We start from the raw sequence: 10,491 nt of genomic DNA, 5'->3' as shown, positions 1-10,491 counted from the left end.
GAGAGAGAGAGAGAGAGAGAGAGAGAGAGAGAGAAATGGCCGAGTGCCCAATCCGGCTAAAAAAGTAAATGGCCGGTTGCTAGGAAAAAAATTGTGTGTGTGCATCGGGCTCCCTAGATCCGGCCGAAGAAAATGCCGGGTGCCCACGGTTGACTGGCAGAACAAAAGGGAGAGAGAAAAAAAAGTTGGCTGGGACAAAGAGAAGAAAAAAACACCCGTCCGGATGATCCGTCCGCCTACTTCGCCACTCGGACGGTCAATCGTGACCCACGCTGTTGGCAATGCCAAGCCGGCTGGTCTGCCTCCTGCCCCGACGGCACACCCAGCGGGTGCGCTGACGCGTCCCCGCGAAGAAAGAGAAGACAAAGTAGTTGCCGGGAGATCCGGCCCGAATGCTCAACAGTCGACCCAGATCTCGGTGGCTACACCCAGCGGCTGCGCTGACGCACGCCCGCGAAGAAGAAGACAAGATAGTTGCCGGAAGATCCGGCCCGACTGCTCAGCAGTCGACCCGAATCTCGGGGGCTACACCCAGTGGGTGCGCTGGCACGCCCCCACGGAAGATTGCAAACAAGAGAAGAGTTTTGTCCGGCTGTCAGCAGCCAGCAGAAGAGAAAAAAGAAGAAAAAGGCGCTGCAAGACGCCTCGCCGCCTGACCGGTCGAGCCTGACTGGCCGGGACCCCCCTTCGAGCACATGGAGGCTCGAAGGCTACACCCAGCGGGTGCACCGGCGCACTCCGCGAGCACCGAGCCGCGCCAGCTGTCTTCGGCAAACTCCGCCTCGGCAACACGAAAACCAATGTGAGCTCCTCACCCGCATATTTTTTGCACCACGCGAGCGTGGATAACCCCGAGCGATGCTCAGGGGCTATCTCCCCATTTTATTACAGTTGCATCACTGTTTGCCCGGCGCCAGCTAGAGTTGGCCCAGGGGCTAGCCGCTTGGCCTGAGACGTTGGTTCCCGCAGACGGCTTAGTACCGTGTGCGGTACCAAAGGCCCACTCTTAGTCACAGACTGAGAGCGGCTGTCTGACTAGCAAGAGTGAACGCTAGAGGCCACCCACGCGAAAAATGTCCGGGAAGAAAAATGGATCGGGCGACCTGGCCGTTTCCTTTACGAGTATCTACTCGGTTAAATCCACTCCCAGAGTCTGAGTACTGTACACTCTGCTTCGCGACCCACTCTCAGCCACAGACCATAGAGCGGATGTCCGGCAAGCAAGAGCACAAGCCAAAAAGCGGAGGGAACACGAAAAAGATTAAGGGGGCTCGGACGAAACCGAGTCGACACCCTCCGCATAAACTTGCAATGCTAAAAGAAAACATTTGATATGTCTGCGTGGACTAACTTTGTCCTTTTGCATGATCATTTCCACGAACACCCACCAAAAAACCTCCGCCCAACTTTGCCAAGTTGCCCGGAGGCTTGGGGGCTACTGTCGGAGTAATTGGATACAAATACCCCGAAGACGATGAGACGATATTTCAAGACATCGGGGCTAGCAAAGCCCCTCGGTCCAACTACCCGGCCGACTGCCGGCTGCCGACTGCTCCACCAGGCTGGTTGCTGGCTACCGACTGCCCGGCCGCCCCTGCCGGCTGCTGGCTACCGACTGCTCCACCAGGCCGACTGCTGGCTGCCGACTGCCCGGCCGCCCCTACCTGCTGCTGGCTGCCGACTGCTCCACCAGGCCGGTTGCTGGCTGCCGACTGCTCCAACCAGCCAGCTGCCCGAAGTCAACTGCAGCCTGACGCGACCCCGACGCGACGGTCGTACCCGACACTGTTCACGTATCACCCCAGCCATCATGTACAGTGTCCCTTGTCCCTGGGCACTATTTATGAAGTGACCTAGGGGACAAGTGTGACACCCCACCATGCCACTAGCTAGCTAGCTACCATACCTACATAGCTTACTCTCTAAGCTAGCCATGCCTATATATATATGGGCATCCATCCATCCATCCAGGAGGGACTCACGCACACACAAGCAAGCTAGCTAGCAAGAGAGCTAGCTAGCCAGCCATCGACGCACACGTATGAGCACACACTGAAAACACAAGTGCTCCCTAGGTGGTTTTGGTAATTAATGTCAACATATCTCTTGTTGGACTAACACTTTTACCTAGTATGTTTCAGATAAGTTCAACAATGAAGTGGCATGGACTAGAGGATGTGGAACCCCTTCAAAATGCTAAGGACAAAGGATTGGCTCCAGCTCCAAGCTCAAGACTCTACATTTTCTATTTTAGTGATCCAAGATCACATTGAGTCTCTAGGAAAAGCCAATACTATTAAGAAGGGATGAGGTGTTGCTTAATGAGGCTCTTGCTCAAAATGCTTAGTGATATGCTCCAAAGCCCTCAACCACTTTCTCACATCCACATATGACCTAAACCAAAAGTCAAACTCGGCCCCACCGATTCTTTCTATCCGGAGCCAATGAGTTCAGTTGACATAGCCACTGCCAGAAACCCTAATCAGTTCGGTCTCACCGATGGGATCACGGTCTCACCAAGATGGGCTTGCAAACTCACTGTTACCCATTGCAATATTTTCGGTCCCACCGAGAAATCAATCGGCCCCACCGAGTTTGCTTGGTCAACTCTCTGTTTCGCTTGTTACCCAAATCGGTCCCACTGAGTTTGAGTAATCAGTCAAACCGAGTTTTGGATTTACCCTAACCCTAGCACATCGGTCCCACTGAGTTGATTCACTCGGTCCCACCGGAAACTCCTAACGATCACTAGCTTTGCTGAATCAGTCCGGCCGAGCTTATCAATTCGGTTCCACCGAGATTGGCAAGTTGTGTGTAACGGTTAGATTTTGTGTGGAGGCTATATATACCCCTACATCTCCTCTTCAATCGTGGAGAGAGCCATCAGAACAAACCTACACTTCCAACCTACTTTTTTTGAGAGAGAACCAGCTACACTTGTGTTGAGGCCAAGATATTCCATTCTTACCATATGAATCTTGATCTCTAGCCTTCCCCAAGTTGCTTTCCACTCAAATCTTCTTTCCACCAAATCCATATCATGTGAGAGAGAGTTGAGTGTTGGGGAGACTATCATTTGAAGCACAAGAGAAAGGAGTTCATCATCAACACACCATTTGTTACTTCTTGGAGAGTGGTGTCTCGTAGATTGGCTAGGTGTCACTTGGGAGCCTCCGACAAGATTGTGGAGTTGAACCTAGGAGTTTGTAAGGGCAAGGAGATCGCCTACTTCGTGAAGATCTACCGCTAGTGAGGCAAGTCCTTCATGGCCAACGACCATGGTGGGATAGACAAGGTTGCTTCTTCGTGGACCCTTCGTGGGTGGAGCCCTCCATAGACTCGCGCAGCCATTACCCTTTGTGGGTTGAAGTCTCCATCAACATGGATGTACGATAGCACCACCTATCGGAACGACGTCTCAAAAATCTCCGTGTCTCCAAATTGCGTTTGCACACTCCAATCCCATCCTTTTAAATTCTTGCAAGTTGCATGCTTTACTTTCCGCTGCTCATATACTCTTTGCATGCTTGCTTGATATGTATTGTGATTGATAAACTTGTGCCAAAACTCCACTTCAACTTAAAGAAATTAAAAACAGCAACTTTTAGCACTTAGTGTCTAATCACCCCCCTCTAGACACCTCTTCTCAATCCTTTCAATTGGTATCAGAGCTTTGGTCTCCATTGCTTTGGTTTAAACACCATTGGAGTAAGATGGATGAGTCTACTTTGGGGAGTCTTAGACATAGAGTGCCAATTCTTGATGGTTTATATTTTCATGAGTGGAAAAATGAAATGCTTGAGATTTTCAATGAATATCATTTGAACAAGTACATTGCTAGCCCTTGTGCACCTCATGTTGATCCTTTGCATCCTACCTGAGGGAGTGCTGGATTGGGGGGTCTCTGGACATCCGGACTATATCCTTTGGCCAAACTGTTAGACTATGAAGATACAAGATTGAAGACTTCGTCTCGTGTCCGGATGGGACTCTAGTTGACGTGGAAGGCAAGCTAGGCAATACGGATATGTATATCTCCTCCTCTGTAACCGACCTTGTGTAACCCTAGCCCTCTCCGGTGTCTATATAAACCGGAGGGTTTTAGTCCGTAGGACAACATACAATCATACCATAGGCTAGCTTCCAGGGTTTAGCCTCTCTGATCTCGTGGTAGATCTACTCTTGTACTACCCATATCATCAATATTAATCAAGCAGGACATAGGGTTTTACCTCCATCAAGAGGGCCCGAACCTGGGTAAAACTTCGTGTCCCCCGCCTCCTGTTACCATCCGCCTAGACGCACAGTTTGGGACCCCCTACCCGAGATCCACCGGTTTTGACACCGACATTGGTGCTTTCGTTGAGAGTTCCTTTGTGTCGTCGCCATTAGGCTTGATGGCTCCTACTATCATCAATAGCGATGCAGTCCAGGGTGAGACTTTCCTCCCCAGACAGATCTTTGTGTTCGGCGGCTTTGCACTGCGGGCCAATTCGCTTGGCCATCTGGAGCAGATTGAAAGCTACGCCCCTGGCCACCAGGTCAGGTTTGGAAGCTTAAACTACACGGCCGATGTCCGCGGAGACTTGATCTTCGACGGATTCGAGCCTCTGCCTTGGGCGTCACGCGGTCACGATGAGTACGATTTAGCTCTACCATCAGACAGTGTTCAGGAGATCACACCGACAGCCGCTCCGACCTCAATTCGGAGCCAGTTGCGCCATCCATGGACGGGTGGATGGACCCCGCCACGGAGGCCTTACCCTCAGCAGCTATTGAGCCGAACATTGACCTTACCTTGCACGAGAGCCGTATTGTTAAACTGTTGGATCTTTCTCCGGCCATGGACTCCGAACCGCCTACGCCTGATCCTATTGAATCCGATTGGGCGCCGATCATGGAGTTTACCTCCACAGATATTTTTCAGCACTCGCCCCTTGGCGACATACTAAACACATTAAGGTCCCTCTCCTTGTCAGGAGGATCCTGGCCGAACTATGTCCGGCAGGATTGGGATGCGGATGACGAAGAAATTCGCCGCTCACCCACCACCCACTTAGTAGCCACTATCGAGGACTTAACTGACATGCTCGACCTCGACTCCGAAGACATCAATGGTATGGGCAACGATTCAGGAGACGAATAGGAACCACTGCCCACAGGGCACTGGACGCCCACTTCATCACATGATGTATACATGGTGAAGACACCAAAAGAAAACGACAACGAGGAATGGAAGGACGCAACGAAGGGTTGTCCCCTCGAGAAGCAGTCAAAGCAGTGGTGTAAGCGCCGCTCCAAATCCCGCCTCGACAGAAACAATGATCATATAGACCCAGCGTTAGAGCAGGGTGAACCATCGCCGGACCACGGCAACACGGAGAATCAAACCGAACAACCCGACTCTGTCAAAGATAATAGTCCGGATGACCTCACACCGGACAGGCACCCGGAGCAACAGAATGCCCGTCAAAGGCTTGTTGCCACCGCGAGGAGTCTAAAAAAGCAGAAGCAAAGACTCAAGGCTGCACAAGACACACTCGGAATCAGATGGAGCAAAGTACTCAATGCACCAGCTAAGTACGGCGGTAATCGCCCCACCAAGAGCTACCCGAAGTGGAAGTTGCTACCTGAATTCGACGAGGAGGCCTTAGATCCCCCGCAACCAAAAATCAAAACGGCCACCTGGCCGGATAGACGTCCTCACGACCAACATAGAGCGGCAAACAACGCCACACATAAGCCAATACGCAATCCACGCGAGGGCTCGCATCAAAAGGACGGCGCAACCAGATCCATTTATGTACCACGCAAGCGCGCTCCAGCATACGATGCAACACAACAAACATCCGAACAACGCGGTACACCCAGATACAGGGGTGCCGCACACCCCCAATGTTTCACCGATGAGGTGCTGGACCATGAATTTCCAGAGGGATTCAAACCCGTAAACATAGAGGCATACGACGGAACAACAGACCCTGGGGTCTGGATTGAGGACTATATCCTCCATATCCATATGGCTCGAGGAGATGATCTCCACGCCATCAAGTACTTACCCCTCAAGCTCAAAGGGCCAGCTCGACACTGGCTTAAAATCCTCCCCGAAAACTCCATTGGAAGCTGGGAAGAGCTCGAAGACGCTTTTCGGGCAAATTTTCAAGGGACTTATGTCCGACCTCCGGATGCGGACGATTTGAGTCATATAACTCAACAGCCCGGAGAGTCAGCCCGAAAGCTTTGGAACATGTTTCTTACTAAAAAGAACCAAATAGTTGACTGTTCGGACACCAAGGCCTTGGCAGCTTTTAAGCATAGCGTCCGCGACGAATGGCTTGCCAGACACCTCAGCCAAGAAAAGCCGAGAACAATGGCAGCATTAACAAGCCTCATGACCCGCTTTTGCGCAGGTGAGGACAGCTGGCTAGCCAGATGCAGCACCAACGACCCAAATACATCCGAAGTTAGAGATGAAAACAGGAAATCACAATGCAGCAAAAATAATAAGCGCCGGAATAAAGAAGACAACCCGATGAGCATGGCGGTAAATGCCGGATTCAGAAGCTCTCGGCCAGGTCAGCAAAAGCCGCCCTCTAAAGGCGCCAAAGATGAACTGTCCAGCCTCAAAATTCTGGACCAAATATGTCAGATCCATAGCACCCCTGGTAAACCCGCTAATCATACCCATAGAGAATGTTGGGTCTTCAAGCAGTCCGGCAAGCTCAACACCGTACACAAGGGGGAGGATACACCAAGCAAAGATGAGGATGAGCCTCTCAAGCAAGACACTGGGGAACAAAAGAAATTTCCACCAGAAGTCAAAACAATAAACGTGTTACACATGATCAAGGGGAGAAACAAAGCGGCACTCCTAGATAAATATGCCCAAGGGCCTATCACCGCGGAGTCCTGCCACTGGTCGTCTCAACTGATCACTTTTGACCATCAGGATTACTCATCAAGTATCCATCGTGCAAGATGGGCTGCCTTGGTATTAGACCCAATAATTGACGGATACCACTTCACACGAGTCCTGATGGACGGTGGCAGCAGTCTAAACCTGATATATCAGGACACAATCCGCAAAATGGGGATAGACCCAACGAAAATTTGCCTCAGCAATACTACCGTTAAAGTAGTAACGGCAGGCCCAGGGGCTCATTGCACGGGCTCCCTGCTACTAGAAGTTATATTCGGCTTCCCCGATAACTTCCGTAGCGAAAATTTAACCTTCCACATTGCTCCGTTCCAAAGTGGCTATCAAGCACTAGTTGGACGCGAAGCTTTCGCTCGCTTTAATGCAATACCGCATTACGGTTCCCTCACGCTTAAGATGACCGGTCCACGTGGCATCATTACAGTAAATGGAAATATTGAGTGATCCCTGTGCGCCGAGGAGGGTCCGGCTGCCTCGGCAGACGCACACTAAAACGGCCTCACCAACTAAAGTATTCGATAGGTCGTCAAGACCACGGACACGGTTAGACGAGTCCGGCGCAGCTATATGAAATTCATACAGGTTTGATGGCCACACCCCTATCACAAACACAAGGGGCTCAACGCACGCAGACAAGTGACAATTTTTACTCATCTTGAAATTTACATGGTTTCTTTAAAACCTACCTTTTTGCATGACAACTTTTCACCTAAGTTCCTCTCTTTTATAGATGACCACCATGCTACACCCGTCCAAGATACGGCACAATGGAGACACAGGCGCAGACGTGCAGCAGGGACCCGTCCCAAGGATTCTTTTTAGATTAAGACCCTGCGTTAACCTTTTTTACTGTCTCTTGTTGATACACATCCCTCGGATTCTCAGTACAATTGAGAAGGATGCTGGCGCCTTGGCATGTGGCCACGTCAGAATAATGCACGTACCTGGTCACCAGGGGCTTCTTACAAAGGGCACTGTTTAGGCCCGATTTATACCATAAAGACCGAATACCTTAGGGAGTGTTTGGCGTCGCGAGTTTGGCCTTATATGCATCAGCTCCGAATCATGTCTTTGGTCAAATGTTGGGTTTTCCCGGCTCCTATGTTTTGGTACCTTACGTTCCGCTCTATCGGCTAAGGTAGCACTAGGAGAACTACTGCGATTGTGCCTCGGGTCATCCGGACGAGCACCTCAGTAGAGAAAGCCGAAAACTGACTGTCATGATATAGCGTGAGACTGGTCAACCACTCGATGACCTATCAGAATGTTAGCATTCCTCCACCTTAAAGAAGGGCCGTTTCCCGGCCAGGCATGTACGCGCCCCGAATTCGGGAGAGTGCGGAGCCACGAGGGGCTATATAGTAGCCCCACCGTCAAACTCCAATGGCTAAGTGAAAGTGTTAAAGCATTATAGTCCGGTTGCCTCGTTTGCTGCGCTATCACCTCCTTAATAGGGCCAAGACGTTGGGTTAAGTGTGAACACGCATCTTCTGCGAACACCTCTGCATTATATGCGTGGGGGCTGAAGCCGACGACTGCAATCTTTCAAGTTATACACATGTATACATAAACAGCCGCAAAGGAGGCATCATATTACTTTCAGGCAAAAGTATAAATACAGCCTTAATAAATTTCATAAAAACATTGTGTTTACAATGGGAATACATGTCACTCAAATATAATATTCCTCGAGCACTGGGCCTCTATCAAACGAGCACCCTCGAGAACCTCTTCGAAATAGTGCTCGGCAGCCACTCGGCCTATGGCCGAACCCTGCGCCGCAACAGTGGTAGCATCCATCTCCGCCCAGTATGCTTTAACACGGGCAAGGGCCATCCGCGAGCCTTCTATGCACGCCAACCTCTTAATCGCATCGATGTGCAGCACCGCACCAAGGAACTGCTGCATTAAGCTGAAATAGCTGTTCGACTTCGGCTTTTCCGACCACAGCTGATCCATGACAGACCTCATGGTGAGTCCGGACAACCTATTGAGCTTGGCCCATTCGGCTAGCTGATCAGTCAATGGAAGCGGACGCTCTGGAACATTAAATTGCGACCAGAACAGCTTGTCCACTTCACGATCTGTTTGATCTTGGAAGTATTTGGCCGCATCGACAGCGCTCACCGCCAAGTCCATATATGCGTCTGCCGAACTCCACAGCCGATCTAGAGGGGCATACCGTGGATCTCCGAACTTCCTCCGCAGCATGAAGGGCTTCCCAGCTGCAATATCCCGGCTTCACGCAGCTCCTCCTTCTTCGTCTCATAGCAGAGCGGGTGTGTTTGGTCGTCATCGTGGCCTTTTCAAGGTCCGTCGCCTTCACTCGGTTTTCTTCTGCAAGGAACTGGCAACGGTTGACAGTGTCTTTTAACTTTACAGCCATCTTGGCCATTTTCTCTTTGCTCTCGCAATGCGCGGCCTTCTCGGCCCTCAACTCTTCGGCCGCCTTCAAAGCAACCGCATTACTACTCCTTGCTTGTTCTTTGGCTCGGGCAAGTTCCGCCCGAAGGGTCTCCACGGTGGCAGCTCCGTCTGCAGTCACAACATATTAAAGATATTGGCATCATGCTGCTCTTACTATTTGACATTCACCAGAAAGCATTACTTACCATGTGCCTCGTCAAGCCGCTTGTTAACAAGCTCGATGTCGGCATCTGCCGCATCCAATTGCTGCTTTAGTTCGGCAAACTCATTAGTCCGGCTAGCCACCGGAGCTTCCACCACCTGCACATAAAGGCGGTTTTGTTACTACCTGGGACTATGATCCTCTGTTCGCCGCCGTTCTCGACGACAACCAGAGTCTCAGGGGCTACTATCTACATAGGGCACACCTAAAAATGTGCGGTACTATCAAAAAGTATCACGTACCTCAAAGCCTGTCAGTAGACTCATAAAGGCTTCATGCAATCCGCTTTCGGCGGATGAAATTCTTTCCATCACCATACCCATTAACGTACGGTGTTCTTCTGAGATGGCCGCTCGCTCCAACAGCTCCCTTAGTACATCCGACCGCATACCAGGCGGTGCCGGACTCTTTTGTTTGCTCTCTTCAAGAGCCGGACGCTGAGGACTTCGGGTGACTATAGGATTATCTTCTGGCCTCACCGGATCCGGAGAGGCCCTCTGTGACGACACTTCAAGGTCGCCCGCTTCTTGAGTGGGGGAGTCCGGAGGGAGGCGTTTTGCTCTCCATCATCTCCGGAAGAAGATCCCCCGAAGACGAGCTCTGCTGAGAAGGGCTAAGATCTGAACTGCAAGATAAATGCTTCAGCTATTTTCCTCAGAAGTGAAGTGGTATATCTTCACTGTTAAAGTACTTTTTGATTACTTACAGCTCGTCAGAGGGCAGATCTCCGCGCGGAATTTGTGTGGCAAGAGCACCCTCCAAGGCAGGACCCTTTGGTGGAGACTTCCTCTCCTGTTTGGAAACCGTGGTTCCGGATCTTCAGGGGTAGTCCTCTTCCTTCCCCGGGGTGAGAGAATACCAGATTCCTCCCTTGGGTTATCCTCCCTCACGGAGGCGCCCGTTCCCTCGGTCGGAATGGGTAGCG

Source organism: Triticum dicoccoides, chromosome 2A (assembly GCF_002162155.2).
Source record: "Triticum dicoccoides isolate Atlit2015 ecotype Zavitan chromosome 2A, WEW_v2.0, whole genome shotgun sequence".
Taxonomy (NCBI): domain Eukaryota; kingdom Viridiplantae; phylum Streptophyta; class Magnoliopsida; order Poales; family Poaceae; genus Triticum; species Triticum dicoccoides.
This window is presented reverse-complemented; position numbering follows the sequence as displayed.